Source organism: Misgurnus anguillicaudatus, chromosome 21 (genome assembly GCF_027580225.2).
Source record: "Misgurnus anguillicaudatus chromosome 21, ASM2758022v2, whole genome shotgun sequence".
NCBI lineage: Eukaryota > Metazoa > Chordata > Actinopteri > Cypriniformes > Cobitidae > Misgurnus > Misgurnus anguillicaudatus.
Window position 1 is genome coordinate 10,064,476 of NC_073357.2, and position 19,061 is coordinate 10,083,536.

Below are 19,061 nucleotides of genomic sequence, written 5' to 3' on the forward strand. Positions count from 1 at the left end.
GCACAAGACTTTTCCCATAACTGTCACACCACCCTTTTGAGTGGGGGGGTGAAAAGTTGATTTGCACTTCAAATTAATATAACTCTGGCATTTTTTTGGGCTAGAAGCGTAATCTTGGTCTTGTTTTAAAGAAGACAATTTAAAGCGTAACTAAACCCCTGGTCAGAGCCTGACTCCACCCACTGGCAATATTTGAAAAATGCAAGAAAAGTGGGCAGATCCCAACAGAGATAGAGGGGACGAACTAAGCTCGTAACAAGTGCGTGGTGAGATCGTAACAAGGGCGTGGTAAGCTTAAACCTGCTTACGTCACGAGTCATTTTTTGGACCCAACATCCAATAGGAAAATTCAACTGCAGTAGCCACCGTTCAACCTGAAGAGGGCAGCACTAAGACGTTTTTACACCATATATTGCAGTATTGAAACACTTTATATCCAAATGTCAAAAAACTTACTAAAATCAATGAACAGCACTAATAAACCATCATTCTTACAGATCAGTAACTAAAAAAAGTTGGATAAGGGTTTAGTTACTCTTTAAGGTTTTTGTGTCTGGAGGTGAAAATGTTAAACAGAATTTTTTTATAGCAGTTTAAATGTATGTTAAATAATTAAAAATAATGCAGTATATATTACATTTATAAATGAAAGTATAAAAATTTAAATGTTTCAAAAAAGAAATAATGTAAACTTGAAGCCATATGTCTCAAGTAGTTGTGATCCAAATTTCAAGTTAAAATCACAAAAAATGTGGTTTGTGTCATTTTTTTAGTCGTTTTACCAACAAAGGCCACTAGGTGTCAACGGTTTGCTGCATACTCTTGTCACAATTTATTCAATTACTCTCACTGCATTATTATTACTGCTAAAATGTTTTAAAATATGAAAACTACATCTGTAGAGCTTTCCAACAATATATAGTTTGTCAACATTTTTTAAGATTTATAATAGGATATAGTTTTATGAATATATAATAATTAATATGCATTCCTATGGGGGGGAGGCATTTAACAAAAAAACTGTCACTACATTATTTCTATCATCAGATGACCTTGAAATATGAAAACTACATTCTGAGAGCTTTCTAGTGATATATAGTTTGTCATGATTTTTTAGGTTTAGAGGAGGGGTTTAGTCTTATACAAACTGACTCTCATAACATAATTTTATTCCCAAAATGGTGATGATATATGAAAACTACACTCTTAGAGCTTTCAAATGATATATAGTTTGTCATGATTAGATACGAATTTGAAGTTTTAGCTCAAAACACCATTTAAATAATTTATTATAGCATGTTTAAATTGCCACTTTGTAGGTGTGTGCAAAATGTGCCGTTTTGGGTGTGTCCTTTAAAATGCAGATGAGCTGATGAAATTCAAACACTGATCAAATGATGGTGGTTTGTTGCAATTAAAACTCAATTGTGCTTTTCTCTGCACTAAATGGCAGTGCTGTGGTTGGATAGTGCAGAATAAGGGGTGGCATTATTATAATAAGAGCTCCTTATGACATCATTAGGAGAGCCACATTTCAACGACCTATTTTTTCATGTGCTTGTAGAGAATGGTTTACCAAAACTTAGTTACTGGGTTGATCTTTTTCACATTTTCTAGGTTGATAGAAGCACTGGGGACCCAATCATAGCACTTAAACATGGAATAAGTCAGATTTTCATGCCATGGCCCCTTTAACAGGAATATACAGGAGCAAAAACAGGAACTCTACATGACAGGAACAAAGCAAATGAACATAGACAGAACACACAGCACAAGGACTTTAAATAGGGAGAACTAATGAGGACAACAGATGAACACAATAATAAGCAAGGGAGTGGGTAAAAAGTGACGAGACACTGGAAATACGTGGTTTAGTATACACAATAAAACCACGCATTCCCCACACAAAACATTGTACTGTCAGAACCCTGCCATACTTGGATTAAAATATTTGGAGGGCTAAATATATTTTTAATGCTTTAAAATGTATTTCTTTTATATATTTAAAAAATGGACAAAAATATATCTTTGAAAATATTTTTTAAGCATATTCCAAAATGTATTTCCGAAAATATATATATTTTAGGCATTTTTTCTATATTTTGAAATATACACACCCCATACGGCAAAAAATATAATTTTAAGTATATGTAATGACAATTTGCACACATAACAGTAAAACTTTACAGATAATATTATTGATACTAATAATTCAAACTCTGTTGACCCCATCCACCCCGACCCTCTCAGGGAAATGGCTAATAGCATTGATTACATGTGTGTGATATTCACTTACCATTTTTATTAAGCTTAACTTCTCCAGAGCAGCTGCTAGAAAGGGATGGATTCATTTTAGGTGTGGTCTCGTCAGTATAGGATTCCACAATGTCCACAGGACAAACTGTTGGTCGTGTTCCAAGGATTTTGTCTAGTTCGTCATACCATGGACATTTGTTTTTTTCTTCTCCTGAATTGCCACTCTTGTTGAGAGCATCTCGCACCTTCATTTTATACGGCATTGTGCGGGAGACCGCTCAAATCCCCTCTCCTTTATTCGTTTGGTTCATTAGCTGAACACATCAGCATTTTTATGCGTCCTCTCTAGTAGCTCTGAAATATGGTCATCTGCCCAAATATCAATTAGGCAGCGTGTCTCTTCGGAACTCCAGGTCAAACCACGATTCATTTTGGACTGTAGCAAACACAACACTTTCCCAAAATGCAACAGAATTACGGGAGCCAATTAACACCAACAAAGGCGCAGTACTTTCTGCATTTGGTTCGAATTGAGGTCGATACATGTTCACACCTTAAACGAACCGTACCAGAGTTTGTTTTGAAATGGACCGAGACCACCTCTTCATCTGGGTCTCTGTGCGGTTGTTTGGTCTGCACCCAAGTTCGGTTGTTGTATTCACACCTGCCCAAAAGTTCCGCACCAAGGGGGGAAATGAACTTGAGTTCGACTCAATTGAACCAAACAAGGCAGGTGTGAATACACCCTTAAATACAGACTTTAGAAAAAAAAACATCAAAAAGCGCCTATTTATTTTGTTTATTAGAGGACTGACAACACATACAACCATGTTTAGCACTATCAACAATGTTTTATGTAATTTCAAAGGGTTTCCTATTTTGTATGTACACCTCTGCATGTGGGTATGGGAAGTTTTTGAAATTGGGTAGGCCAAATCCAGGCAGAAATCCCTAAAATAGCCTCAGAGTGTAAGAGGTAAAAGGGTAATTGTTATTTTTTTATGCAAACCTACAAGGATCCTGAATATTAGTACCGCTTTATTCTTCTTCTTTTTTTTGCACTTCTTGTTCCATCAAGTTATGATGTTCATTTTGGGTCAGTTTGTTCCAGCAACCATTGGACATTCACAAGTTTTTGTAGTTATACATCACAACCAACTAAATAAATAACTGCCAATCATAATGTTCAAACATACTTGTCTAATTATCTTTAATTGGATGTTATGATTTCTTAAGGCAGGGAGCTACACTGCGACCAAAATGGTCGCATATGCGACCTTTTGAACTGCCGTTGCGACCCTAATTTTTAATGGGTCGCAAATGTGCTACCTAATGTTTTAGACAATATGCTATGATTTACTATAAGCATTTATTAAAACAGAAATGTGGATTTTAAGAATACGTTTTATAACGTGCTCTGAGCCATCAACACGTTGGCTTAATTTTGCGTGAAAGCACGTCGTGTCTCTCCCTATCAGTTTGCGTGCTCAGCTGTTTCTCAATGAATAATTAGGTGCGACGCGACGCAAGCGCAGTCAGTGTCTTCCATGTTTCTGAACTTGAGCAGAGGTCTTTCTTCACTGAGGACGCGGGACCCGTATGGTTCCGGGTTTATATTTTAAATGGTCTGTCGGGTCCGGTTAGGTCCTAGTTTAATTACTTTGGGTCCCAAGTCTGATTAATGTTGTGTTTATAACCGAGTCGATCGGAAAACGGCCATGAGCGCTACCGCGCTAAAGCTCGAGGGCAGTTTTAGCGTGCCTCCGGTTTCTATGGCGATGGTTCTTGTTACGACCACGCGCAGCATTTTTCTTTCTCACATTTTTTTAATAATCTTATTATTAATAAACCATATCTTTTCTAAAACCATATCCATATTAAGTTTAGACAGAGATTGTAGCAAAAAGCAATGCTAATGTCAAGCCAATTTCACTGAACAAGCAAAGCAATGTAAAGTCTGTCACCGGGACAGCAAGTAGACTTTTAAATTTGAAATAATGAGTGGATTAAGCTTTTTAAATCGGCAAGAGAGAAATAGAAAGATAGAGCAGAAGCAGTAAAAGTGCCTATCTAATAGAAATTATTACCATTATAACATCAGTCATAACATCAGTCACATTTATAATCTATAGACCTGCACTGTCTATTAATATACTATACATAGTATTGTATTATATTTAGTTTGATAAAAGGGGTCTAATTGCTTCATATATCAGTGCAAAAACAGTAAGTGTTTTCGTGGTGCTTTGACAAACAGTGTCAGCTTTGTTAATGGAAAAGAAAGTTTGGGGTGGTTAGATTGATGAAATATAATGTGAAATTAATATTAATTTTCAATAAATCAAAGTATTGTGTCACACATTATTAGTTCTTCGTCACATGTATAGTAGACCATTATTTGTCAGTGGGTAATAATTGCCTTTTTTACCGGCTACCACCACCAAGTAAATTTCAGATCTTTGGGAAACACTGCAACGTTTAAGAAAACAAGAAGGCATGTGCAAAAGATGGCAAGTAAAATAAAAAGCATATCTGTATGCAATACAGTTTCATTATTGTTCATTATTATCCAGAGCGCCTTAATATAACTTGAAAAAAATATGTGCGACCAAATCATATTTTGCGCCAGTAACTGAAAAAGTTGGTAGCGCAAGTGCCACCAGTGGAAAAGGTTAGTGTAGTTCCCTGTCTTAAGGCAATGTTTCCAAAAGAGGGAAAGGCTGTTTGGTGCCACACATACTGCTTTTAACCATTGCAAGGATGTGAAGAGGCAAGTATTCAAACTGTCTCAAGACTAAGCAAATAATAGCTACTGACAGGTGGACTTTCTAGTTAATGGGTCTTTCCTGAAGCAGAAAGGTCTGGACATTTCAGAGTGGGGATACCACGCAATTGTGCATCCTATCCAGCAAGACTCTACATCCTGTGGTGCATTTGTTTGCAAAGTAGGCATGCACAGTTTAATCTCTTCTTTTAAAATTGTTGATATTATTGTATTACAAAGACCTTGAATCAAAAACTTATATAAGTTATGTTTACATCAGCTAGCAGAGGTCCTTCTCATGAAGGACGAATTTACATTTTCTGCAAATGAAGGCGTTGTGTTGATGTGCAGGGACATTGTCAAAACCCTTTTGAGAGAAACAGGTGAGCATCAATCATACACATTCTTGATACTCTTTCACATCCTGTTAATGTTTGCCCAAAGTATTTTATTAATTAATCTGCAGATTATCTATTACAGGTGACCATTCAGAACTGCGCCACTCTTGTGGAGAACAACATACAAACAGAGGACCAATAGACCAATGGGTAAGCAAAACATGCACTGTAAACAGAAGTAACATTTCTCGTAACATGTCCTAACTGCACTGCCTGTTCTTTGTCAGATTGAATACTTTGAATGTGTGTGGTGGTACCATTGGGACTGCGTGAGCAAACCCTCCACAGCTGGCAAATACAGCTGCCCAGCGTGTTGTTGAAGCTTGTATGATATATTTTTGTTATTTGTCTTATTTACTTTTGATACTTGTTTAATATGTTTTTGTCTTAAAGCTGCCGTCAGCAACTCTGGAGGATTGAGCAGTTTCCAAATGTTTACAATTTCATGTCCCTCCCCCACTACCACAGAGCAACCTCCCCTCGAGCTCGTTCTCGTCAGTGCGTGTGCAGTGCACCAGTAATATTGTGAACGCATACTTAGCAAGAATACTTAGATTACTTACATAACACTCTGAAATACAATCAATGGTTTATAAAGCACAATTACCTGCTGAGAAGAAATGTAGCAAGCTCTGCGTCCAACTTGAACCCTTTAAAATCTCGTAGATTCCTCCACCTTTCGCATGCTGGTCCGATATTGATCCTAGTTTTATTACGGTCACGGTCGCTTTCTATCTTTGTTTCCTTCTTCTGATTTGTTGTTTTCCTAGCTCTAGTTGTTAACCGAGGAATCGGAAGTTTGTTAGTGAATGTTCTCTCCGCCATCATGCTGCGTTCAAAGCAGGCTTGTGCACAATTCAGAATTGAATTGAGAATGACTCCTAAATTCCAATTCAATTCTTGAATTTGAATTGAATTTGAATTGATGTCAAAAACAGGATCTAGAATTACAATTCGAATTTGAATTAAAGGAAGCAGAATTGCAATTCAATAGAAATTCAAAGAAATTCATATACATATTATACAGTAAGTGAAGTGTTAAAAATGAAGCTTTACAGTATATGTCAGATATGATAGCATTACATATTCTATAAATTATATTAGTTTGAACAACTGTACAGATTAGTGATGAGCGAGTCACTCGAAACACGGATCATTTAACCCGATCCCTAAAATGACTCGAGAACCATGAGTCCTTAGTGACCATTAACCCGAGTCAGTTGAGTCCTCTCAGATTTTGCTTTAAAATGAGAAATTGGATCAAACACAAAGCTCTTCAAATGTTTACAACAGAATTACAACACATAACTCTACATAAGCTGCCATATGTTCTATAACTTGCAACAACAAGTTAATTTACATCACCAAATGTCGACTGGGGGTACCGAGTGAGCCAAAAGCTCACTCGTAATTTTCTGCAGCTCCGAGTACAAAGGGATGCGTGCACGCGACAATGAGTTGGTCGGCGGCTCGGGGATTCACACAAAGAGTGACTCAACTCATAGAGCTTGAATCCGACGAGCCTTGCTCGTGTTATTAACCCATGTAGGCTAATCTGTTGCAATATTTGACTGGCACAATGTTTTGGGTAGAAGCTGCAAATGTTTAAATTTTTTAAATACGAGGACTGTTGCAGCAGTGCTGCTGTAAAGATCCGCCACCGACGGCCGTACATGGCTCCTCTTGTTGACTGAGTCCCTCAGAGTGACGTGAGTGGTTCACTCACAGGACCCGTGCAGGAGCGGGCGAGCGGCTCTGTCTGGGACTCACTCACAAGATCATGTTCTTGCGCGGATGAGTGACTGTGTGGCTGCATTAACGGAAGCCTATCGTGGATCTTGTAAGTCAATCTGAAACAGGACATGTTCCTCTCACGGCCCAATTCAACAAAGCCTCACATCTTTTAAACGTGGTGTTGATATATTTGTCGTTATGAAATGAAACTAAACACACACCGAACTAGTGTTGTCACGATACCGAAATTATTGGTTCGATACCGATACTGTGTCAATGGTTTCGATTCCGATACTTTTTCGATACTTTTTCTGAAAAGGGAGAAACACTCTCAAATCTCATTGCTGTGCTTTATATTAAAAACGGGACAACATTCTAATCATATAACACACTAATAAATGAACATATAAACAGCAGATATATTAAACATTTAAGCAAAATATAAAATATATCAAAATATAAAAAATAAATTAGAGCAATGGCGTTCAAGGTAAAAAAGAATAATTTTAGCAGCATTATCTCAGTTTTTCTCTAGTGAGCATTAGCATAGTAAAAAAAGATAAACAAGTACTTAAACAAATTCATTGCTTTTTGTTTGTTAATGTTAATACATTAACATTTATATGATAAACAGATTATAGTGTAAATGTGAAAATATACCTCACTGTACGACATGAGGGTTAATAAATGACGTGATTTTGTGAACGTAAAGCACAACAGTATCTTGGTTCATTTACTTTTTACCACAGTAAAAGTATTTTCTTGTCAGCTAAAACGCTGTCTAATTTCCTAAGTCTGATAACTGTAAGGCTATTGTATTAACTTGGGTCATTACAGGCCAAACGTGACAACACGCATATCAACAACAATTTGGTAAGTCTAGAATTAATACTTTTGGATGATTATCAATCTCTCGTCGGCATGTCGGTCCTTCAGTGCTTTGCTAGCGCCGTTAGCACGCGGCTCTGTAGCAACGCATATTTGGCTTACTTCACTAGTGTCCTTCGGGTTCGCATGTTTATTTGACTCGCATCCGAAAAAAACTCCAGACAGCAATACTGCTTGGCTTTCTTGTACTGTTAAACCAGAGCGAACGAGACGAGGAGAGAAGGCGGAGCACTGCATTCACGTGCACTGTGTGTGCGGTGCTGTTTAAAAGCAAAAGAGAGAGAGCGAGAGCGCGCAGCTGGTGTTTGCAGAGCTACATAAAAAACAACTCGCAGCTCTTCTCGGAGTATCGATTCCGCGGGACACGAGTATTGGAATCGTTTTAAAATTTCAGTATCGATATGTATCGAAATATCGATAATTTTGACAACACTACACCGAACTTTTACAATTATGTTATTGATAATGTTACCACGGACATGCATGTTTTTTTTTACAAGTTCCTCAGGTAACATGAGCCCTTTTTTGCGAGCAGAGGAGTCGTAGACTCGTAGCTGCATGCGTGATCTGAGTTGGTTGCATTAGTATTAGCGATTGGAACTGGGAGATTTTGACCAAGTGATTCAAGTGACTCAAGTGACTCGCACAACCCGGATCATATTAGTGAGTGACTCAGATTAACCTGAATCCTTAAAAAGATCTGGGTTGACCATCACTAGTACAGATTACATTAACAGGAAATGTCCCCCCCCCAGCAATTAATGTTAAAAACTCTAGTCACATAACAAATAATTAAGTTTGATTTTTTTGTAATTTTAATTTTTTGGAACACGATGGAACATGACTTCATTTCCCAGAATGCTTTACTTTAACCAAGAATTTAAAATGGTTGCCAAGCAATTTTCCAAAGTAACTTTCCTAACACTGAATGTATGTGAGATTCTTTCTGTTGTGTGACTGTGGAATTTCTTTGAATTGCCATGAATTTAATTCCACTTCCTGTCATTCCAATTCCAATTCTAATTCAACTTCCTTTAGGGCGGAGTCAATTCAATTCACATTCCAATTCATGAATTGAATGGAGGTCAATTCTGAAATTCTGAATTGTGCACAAGCCTGGTTCAAAGCAAAACACCTATAGACGGTTTCATTGGAAGCACGTGATACACGTCTGGATCCGAACCTTACTTCCGGTTTCGTTTTTTTAATGCTCTGACTAGTTGCAAAACTGATCTCTTGAACAAATGCCTCGTCGTAAATAACAAATGTTTTGGTTTCCTAGGTAATCTATGTGTTGTTTTTTTGCTTGTTATATAAATAAACTATGTTTCAAGAACTTTGTTGTTATTTATTCTTAGGGGAGTTTACCGGAAGCTACGTGCAGCCGCTTGTTTATGTTGTTACTGCTGAAACGGTCTATAACTTAAGGCGGATGCACGTGATATTGTAATGCGCGCGAGGGGGATCTGTGGCGCGTACAGGTACTGTGATTGACAGGCAGATTTTACACAGCCTTGCGCTGATTGGACCAAATGAACCGGCCTGCGCTGATTGGACCAAATGCCGGGAGCGGTGGATTTTTTTGAAAAACAAATAACAGGCTCTAGGTGGAGCTAGAAGCGCTGGTTTTTTTCTTAAACAGTCTAATTTATGTTGTTCTATCGTAGCATAGTGTTGGTTTCAGTGAATATGATAACAAAATATGATCAAATAAGTTGCCGACCGCAGCTTTAAGGCCTGCTTAATATAACTTTGTTAATACAGGTTTAAATGAAATTTATCTGAGAAGTCATTGTAAAAGAATTGATGCATTTCCCAAAATCTTTAAGGGTATGAAGTTCGCATTAATCTCTCAAATGCATAAATATAGCTTTTTAGCTGGATAATATGTCAGCACTGTAGTCAAACAAACACAGAAAACAGGCTAATTGTCATGTTCCATTTCTCTCATTCTCCAGCAACATTGGTTTAAAAAGTAATGGGTTTATTTATTTAATTTCGCAGAACACATAAACAATTGTATCAGAGAGAGATGAAAACACTAGAACATAGCTTCAGTTCCAGGAAAAAACGCAAAGGCGCTCACACATAGGGGCGGTTAAGTTTGGTCCCTGACTAATTGGCGCAGATAAATCGTCCTATGACATAAGTACTGTGAGAGCGATCAAAAACGAATTATTTTAAAACGAACACACAGGGTGAATTCAAATCGAAAGTGATCATTCCTATGCTCTATTCCCTTTGAAGATCACATCTCTTGATGTATAAACTGTAAAGAAATTTGGGCGATATTGTCTCACATTGTGGCTATTAAAAAAACACTTGGTGAATAAAGCCATATAAAATACAGCGTCTTTTTCTGTTTATTTGGATTCTGTTTATGCGACATCACCTTCGCGAAGTGCCCTTCAAGGGCCCAAAAACGCCATTTGGAATTCACCCACAGTTACACCAAAAGTTAGCGTGGTTTCCTGTCACGAATTCGTGTGCCCTTCAAGGGCCCAAAAACGCCATTTGGAATTCACCCACAGTTACACCAAAAGTTAGCGTGGTTTCCTGTCACAAATTCGTGTAAACCTCTATTGAACTGCATCAAATACATGGGAAAAGTCATTGAGGAAAGAAATCGACCAATAGTGATCACAACAATAAATAACACTGTGAGCTACGTTTTTAACCTGGATTCGTAGAAATGAGTACCGGCCCACTTGAAGCACTGGGTTAGGCGGTACAGTATTTGGTATAATTTCTGTAAGACACAAAAATACTAATGAGAGATATTTATGTTGTTAATAGATGTAAATGGTAAACATTAGGGGTGTGACGAGATCTCGTCGTGAGATTAAAATTGTATTGTAAAAATTAATACTGGTCGTTTCTCAAACAAAAGGCTGCATCCTTTGGTGGTCGCATTTGTAGACTGCATACTTCTTATTACAGAATATTAACAATTATAAAGTTTACTATTATATTATGTTAACCGTAAATTGTTGTAATATGCTTATGACTTGCGAATGTAATGCTCAGTTAACTGAAATAAACCAGGCTTGATGACGTATGCAGCCTGCATATGCGACCTCCGGAGGATGCAGCTTTCTGTTTGCAAAACGGCCAGCATAAGACGTGTTGCGACTGTCTGTTGATCAGTGTCAGAAGTGTCTCATGCTGCTTTTTATTACAAAAGCTATGTTTTGATACTTTATTTGAACAAATTATTATTGCATCATCATTATTATGTAATTTTAAAGGTTATTGCTAACTTGGGGCTATTTTTATTATCAAAAATATCCAAATACTTATTTATCAATTAGCAAAATAATTGTTAGGGACAGTCCTAGATTAGTTAAAACATTCTAGATTAGTTAAAACATTTAAAAAATAATGTGATTTCAGTTTCCCAATCTTTCATTTTATCATTGAGGATTTCTTAAAAAATGTAAAAAACTTGTCTCGTCTCGTTCTTGTGAACCCAATCTCGTGTCTCATCTTGTAGATTAAGTGTCTTGTCACACCCCTAGTTCATGTTTGTTTAAAGGTGCAATTTGTAAGATATTTGCAGTAAAATCTCCAAAAACCACTAGGCCAGAGTTATATATTTTGTCCAGCTGATTACTATCAATATCTGTAATGTTTTCTACTACTTGTAAATCGTGAGAAAATTTCCATTCAAAACATTGACACGGGGCAGTGCAGTCTCCTGTCAATGACGTTAATATCCATGTGACCCTTTGTCACCGCCTTTACTGACGTAACCCACATGAGAACACTGGTCCAGCTCAAAAAAATAAAATGGCGGCCAAGGAAGCGGCTGGAGCACAAATTTAGTGAAAATAAACGTATATTTTCACTTTTTAAGCATTTTAATTTCATTTCTAGCGAGAAATTAGTATTGTAGTTTTCAAATATGTGATTAGTTATCACAAAGGCGCTCTCTGTTTTTATTTCAAACACGCTGCCTTTGAAGTGCGTCGGAAAGCCTTTCTCTGGGCGGCCTTCAGGCCTCCGAGTCCGAAGTCATGTCCTCATGAGGCAGCGAGGCCACAAGTCCTCACTGCCTTGAGTTTTCGGACGCAGCCAGTGTTGTGGACAAATGCGGAACTATGCGCTTGCTTATGGACTTATGGATATCTCTGTACCGTCTGCCGCTGGTTGTGTCAGCTCCTGTAAGCATACGGGCCAACCAAACGAACCAAGAAGAGTTTGGAACAAAACGAGGGAGGATCAATTTGGTGTTGCATTATCTGGATAGAGAGAGCTTCACGACAACATTTAACTAGACCGAGATTCTGATCCTGCTTGTGTTTTACGCGATGGGTGAGTTGTTTTGATTCGTAACCCTTCAAAAAACGTATGCTATTATATTGATCACAACATTAGTGTGTAGACTGTAATCAGCACGTCTTCCCGCGGACGATATGCACATCAAAAGGTATTGCACAGCAATATAAATGGTCATTTTAAGACACTTCACAATAAGATTTGTACTGTCAATACATTATGTGAAAAATCATTGTAAGTTGAAAACTTAATTCTGAGCTGTGTTTACCATCGAATTTGGACTAATACTGTAATATCAATATGACTAACAATTTCGTTTTGAACATCACATATAAACTTACATAATGAAATAAACGATGTCATCAAACGCAACATTTATAAGACTTGATTACCTTATCCATCAACGTGATTTCTCGTTCTCGTCTGATTAAAGACTACAAATCCCATAATTCCACGCTGCTTCAGAGCGTCAGTAAACAACATCATTGTTTTTGTTTGATCTGGCGCCATCTTTCGGCACATAAATACAAATTGTATCTTTAACCTGCATAGAAACATCAGACAACACTAAGTAGAGGACACAATCCCCTTCTCTCTATCACGAGATCCACAGTGTGATGCCGGAAAACCCACTGCACCTACTGTAAACTGTTGTATAACAATTTGGGTGAGACACAAAATCACGTAACAGAACATCTTCGACATGCAGTTCATTAAAAAGGTATGTGTGTAAATTATTGTACGTTTTTCTTATACAGTTCAGTTATTTTGTTTGTTTGTAAGTTATAAACTCTTTTGTTTATCACATCTTTTAGTCATTTCCCCCTAGAATTTTAAGTGAAAACAAAGAATTTCAGTTGACATTTCCTTGCCTTGTGAGACATTTTGGATTTCTGAAACCCAAATGTTCGCATACTTCTGTACACAAGGATACTTCATGTTTAAAGGGCACCTATTTCAGTGCTAAAAACATAGTTATTTTTTGTATTTGGAATAATACAATGTGTTTGTGTGGTTCATGGTAAAAATAAAAAAAATCCACATACCGTAAATTTTTATAGCTCATGATTTCCCTGCCTTCCTCAAACCCGTAGATTTTTTTTACAAAGCTCATCATTCTGAAAAGTGATGTGTCCTCCGATTGGCCAGCTTACCAGTACATTGATGTCCCAGAAAAGAATAGCTCACAATGCAATTATGATAATGTCAGTCTTGTCCACATCAACAGGCCCAGGAAATAAACTGTTGCCTACAATTCGTGTGTTTGTTGTCCAAATAAAGAGAGTTACATTGGAAATGATAATACGCGTCATTGTATACATAATGAACCATTTTTAAATTATGTGATAAACAAATGGGTTTATAAATTTAGTTTAATTCAATCAGTACATGTAATTTGTGGCAGCTTAAACAGCTTTGCTTCCTTGCTTCCCCAAATATCTTTGCACTAACCATTTCTGAAAGCACTTGCTCGTCCAAAGTAATGGTTGCTGTGTTTTCACAAAAGTTTCACAAAATGCCTTCCAGAAAAATTTTCTTCTAAAAATATATAAACATACAAATAAACATACAAATATATCAAATGAAAGAACAGACCCTCTGCTTTCAAACAAACAAAACGGGATTTTGTTATCCTATCTATATATTTTTTCTATTCTTATAAACTCTTAAATATGGCTATTTTTCTTTAACAAAAAATCCTTCACAAAAATGCAATTATTTCAGTTTTTTGCTAAAAAAAAATATTTTAGGGATCAAAGTCAGAACTTGGGTGAATTTGATTGGGTAAGTGCGGTATTGCAGATTAACATTAAAAAAGTGTTTCTGAATAATTTTTATGTAAATATTTTGTCTTAATTGACGAGATAATTTGTCAATGGCGGAGAAAGAGTTTATTTTATGTGAACCAGCAAATTCCTTTTATTGATTTTAATGCCACAGTGTGTGCAAATCACCCTGAATGTGTATTCCCTGACTTTTGATGGAGAGCGCGACGTGGCATCAGAGTCTGCGGTCCATCTCTCACCTGTGCGGCTGACAGACAGCGATGGAGAGCGCGACGTGGCACCAAAGTCTGTGGACCATCTATTACCTGGAGACCCGACGGACAATGAATGAGATTGCAACGTGGCATCAAAGTCTGCGGACCATCTCTCACCTGTGCAGCTGATAGACAGTGATGGAGAGCATGACGTGCCACCAAAGTCTGCAGATTATCTGTCACCTTGGGACCGGAACGACAGTGATGGAGAACATGACGTGGCACCAAAGTCTGCGGACTAACATCAACATCAAAAGGAGTTATTCAGAAGAACAAGGCCCGGACTCAAGTCTTTTACAATTTACATATCCACATGGAAATGGAAAAAGATAAGTGCCCAGTTGCATAAAGCACCTTAAGTTTTTCCCTTAAGTATAATACTTAAGGGGCGATTTTCCCTTACCTAAGAGAATAACTTAAGAGTGTTGCACAAAAAAATTCTTAACAGTTCTCTTAGGTAAGGGAAACTGTTAAGTGTTTCATGGCAGCGATCCTGGTTTCACGTCATAAAAGTCTGTTGTTGCCATAGATATGCAAACATCAACAATAGCAATTTTGCAGTTTCAGCAAATAAAGTATATCGGAATGGATAAAGAAAACAAAAAAAGAAAGCCTAATTCGAGAGAGCAGAATATTCTCTTGATTGAATATTCTTGATTGAATATGTTAAAAGAACAACTATTTTGAAAAGCAAACTAAATCTCAATTTAACTGTGGCAAAAAAAATCAGAAACAGTGTGAAGAAATAACGGCTACAATTAATGCAAGAAATCTTGGTGTGAAGCAGACGGTTCAGGAAGTCCTTAAAAAATATGAAAAAATCTCTGTGGTCGCAAAAAAAGAGCTGAGCGCTTATAAGAAAGAAGCCAACAAAACAGGTGAGATTAAGCAAGACTATACTTTTAAGATTTTATGCACCGCACTGGTGAAGAACTCACTTTATTTGCTGTACAGTGTTAAGACCTAACGAGTACAAAACTGACCAACAGGTGGAGGACCCCCACCGGCTGAGTTGTCGGACAATCTGAACCAGTTTACTGCATTATTGTGTATCAACATAGAATAGCTAATATAGTGGCTAAGAGGATACATTATAGAGGTCTACACGGGTCCGAAAATTCCTACCCGAGCCCGATCAGACCCGTAAATGTGCTACACTGAACCGACCCCGACCCGTCTGTTGTTTTGAAAGCTGGACCCGGAACCGACCCGGACCCGTCTATTATTTAAAAGCTGGACCCGGATCCGACGCGGACCCGTCTATTATTTAAAATCTGGACCCAAACCCGTCCGGGAAGACACAGACCCGACCAACAAATATTCTTTAGCTAAATGTTATTAATAAGTCAATAAACAAGTAGCGAAAATTAAACTTTTTGTCTTACCCATAGAAGTTAGTCTTCTTCCTCCTTATACCTGACTGTGTGATGCACAATCCTTATTTCCAAGCAAGTTCCATCATGTTATTCCTCTCTTGACGATTGAAATGTTTAATGCTTTAAAAGTCAACTTTACAGTCATGGTGATTAATAACGCAGTTTTACATTTGTTGTGTATGTGCCCATTTGGATTATAATAACGATTGCTCGTTCAGTGCAATGGCTGCTTTTGTTAGCTTTACTTCTTTGCTATCATCTCTGTGCTCTTTGAGCAGATCGCGAAAACTTTAGATATAACAGCAAGATGGTCAATTTATAATATTATTATAAAAATTTGAGAAGTCAGTGCAAAATGCGCAGTACGGCAGAATAGGTCCCGCCTTCTAAATAAAAGAGCCAATTGTCAAAGGTAAAGTAATTGCGTCTCACTGCAGAAGCTCCTAACTGGTGGCCAGAGAAACATTACAAGAGCGCATGCGTGTTAGCTGCCTGGTTGGAGCAACCAAATATACACTTTTTAACGCAATTTTAGCGTCATAGAAAAAATGTATGCGACATTTCATCTAAGTTTTTGTTGCTGTTTTTGAAATATTTTATTTAAATGTGAGTGTGTTTTCTCCGAGTCCGATCGACCTCGGGTATTACCCACAATGTTAAACAGACCCGGGACCCGAAGTAATAGATTGAGACCCGACCCGGCTGATCATTTAAGATATAGACCCGAACCCGTACGGGTCTCGGGTCGGGTCTTCCATGTAGACCTCTAATACATTATTACTTTTGACATAATTAGAGACATAATATGTAATAACATAATGATATAACTGACATTCCTTTCACACTTAGACCCTTACAGCACTCTGAAAAACAACTTTTTCAGAGCTACCCTGCCCACACAACCCATGCACTGCAACTGGCGGACAAGGCCCTCTTCAAGAGTCTAAAACACCACTGGGATCAGGAAGGGAGGAAGTGGACAAGGATGATGGCTGGGCAGAAAGTATACTACTTTCAAACTTAGACTACATGACATATTATGCAAACATACGCATTCACGTTAATGCACGCATCCCCCCCACATACAATTTAGTCCCTAGTCATATCAAATGTACACCAAATAATTATTCTATTTCTTGCAATAACAGAGGCTCTTTTTGTATTTACTTTCTGTTCAGTATGCGAAATCGGTCACATTCACTGACTTGATCTTAGTGCCGCAAAGGGAGTAACTCTTTATGCACATGAAAAATATTTCCCACTACCATCTGAAAACTTCCAGTTGCAAAAAACACCGAAGGCAAAAAGTTGTTGCGATGTGTGACATGATCAAGGTCACCGTCTAGTAAGTTAGCGATGTCAAATATTGTGCGTCGATCAAATCGGTATTCTTGCAACAATTTTTCATCGCTAAGATGGTCCAAAGGATTCTCCATATCCCTAAAATATTCTTATTGGTACATAATGATCTTCAGTTGGTTCTATAAATTCAGCCATGTTGTCTTATTTTTGTGCTCTTAAGGTTACGATTTTCAAACCTTAAGTTATACTTAGGGAAATGACTGTTAAGGTGTTTTATGCAACACTTAACGCCATTTAAGGGATTACTTAAGTGAAAACCAGCTATTTAAGGGAAATTCTAAGGGTTGATGACGTTTCTTAAGGGTAAACCTAATACTTAAGGGTTATTTTGTGCAACACCCTTAAGGTGCTTTATGCAACCGGGCAAAGGTATTTGCCGGGTAGCAGGACATTGCAGAAATCATGGACACATGTAATTTATGAATACCTGCTGCACACTGGTTTTTACATACCAGCACATACAGGTCACTCACAGTCGAAAGTATTGTTGTTCATTTATGACAGTTAAGGCATCATGTTCCTTCAAAACTTGCAATGCACATTGTAGTTTCCATCATAGACACAAACCATTGAGCAGTGACTAACACATTCCGATTCAGGTAACAGGAATTGGTAAGGTAACACATTTGAAATGGGAGGTAAGGTCCCACCACACAAGTTACCAGAAGAGAGGCAAGATTGCCAAAGAAGTGGTACAAGGAGTTAATAATGTCTACTATAAAAATCTCAGAGAAACACCAGTTCCTGAGTAGATAGCAGAAAACATCAGTAGAAGTTTGAATAAAAACATACTCAAAGTAGTTTCTAGTGAAATTCAAAAAAAGCTGCAGACTACATGATGTTATCCTGGAGCTGATGTTGACTCAGAAAATTATGAAAGACACAGATATGTCATCGCAATTTTGCCCAGGATATGTCCAACATCTTCAGGTGGATCCATTTGGTATTTATCTCTACACTGAAACAGGACTGGTCATTCTTGTACAATATCTCAGAAAAGGACATCCTGTTACTTTGCATCTGGATGCTACTGGAGGGGTTGTGAGTCAAGTTCAAGTCAGGCAAAGAAAGTATTTTACTACAGCATCAATCTACCTGGACATGGAAAAGACAAACCTCCTCTTCCTGTGTCTGAAATGATAACGGTCATAATTTGTTAATTTATTGAGGACAAGGGGAGTGTGGTGGCCACTAACCTAGGCCTTGTTGAGCTAGAGGAAGAAGATGCTAAATTAATAGCCAAAGCAATTTGGGATTTTCTGAGGAAGTGTGGCCTTAAGAGGGAGATCTTGCATGCCATTGGAACATACAATGCATCTGTAATGACAGAAGTGTACAATGGTGTGCACAAAATTCTAAGGAGAAAGTGACCTAAAACATCTGATCCTCATTCGCTATGTGTGTCACTCCCTACAGTTAGCTGAGAGCTCTGCCTCAAAAAACACGCTTCCACATAGTGTGGAATTTCTTATAATTGGTTCTCCATTTCTCCAAAGTGCAGAGAGGCATACAAGGCTGTCTATGAGACAATAAAATGGGGGGTAAGACCTTTATTAATAACTACGGTCTGCGCCACTCCACAGAGCCTGCTGTGTCCCGACTCCTGGATCAGTGGGAGGAGTTAAAATTGTATTTCAACTCTACCATGTCAAGTAACACTGTACAGTACATAGAGTGTAAAACATCTGCCATATACTGTAGCAGTGACCAACAAAACCTTCTGTACCCCACATTTTAAAAATCTATGCTTGGCAAGTTACAGTCTGCTGTTAAGGCTTTTTAGGGGGAACAGTCGGATCCCTCTGAGCTGCTTGACTGTCTAAAAAAACTAATAAAGCCGGTTTGCAGATGAGTCATTAACACTATGGCAAAAAATGTATGTCCACTAGACGGACACCTCTCTCCTAAACCATATCTTGGCTATATATTCGAGACCAAGGCAGCACAGCTAACCTGTCTCCAGA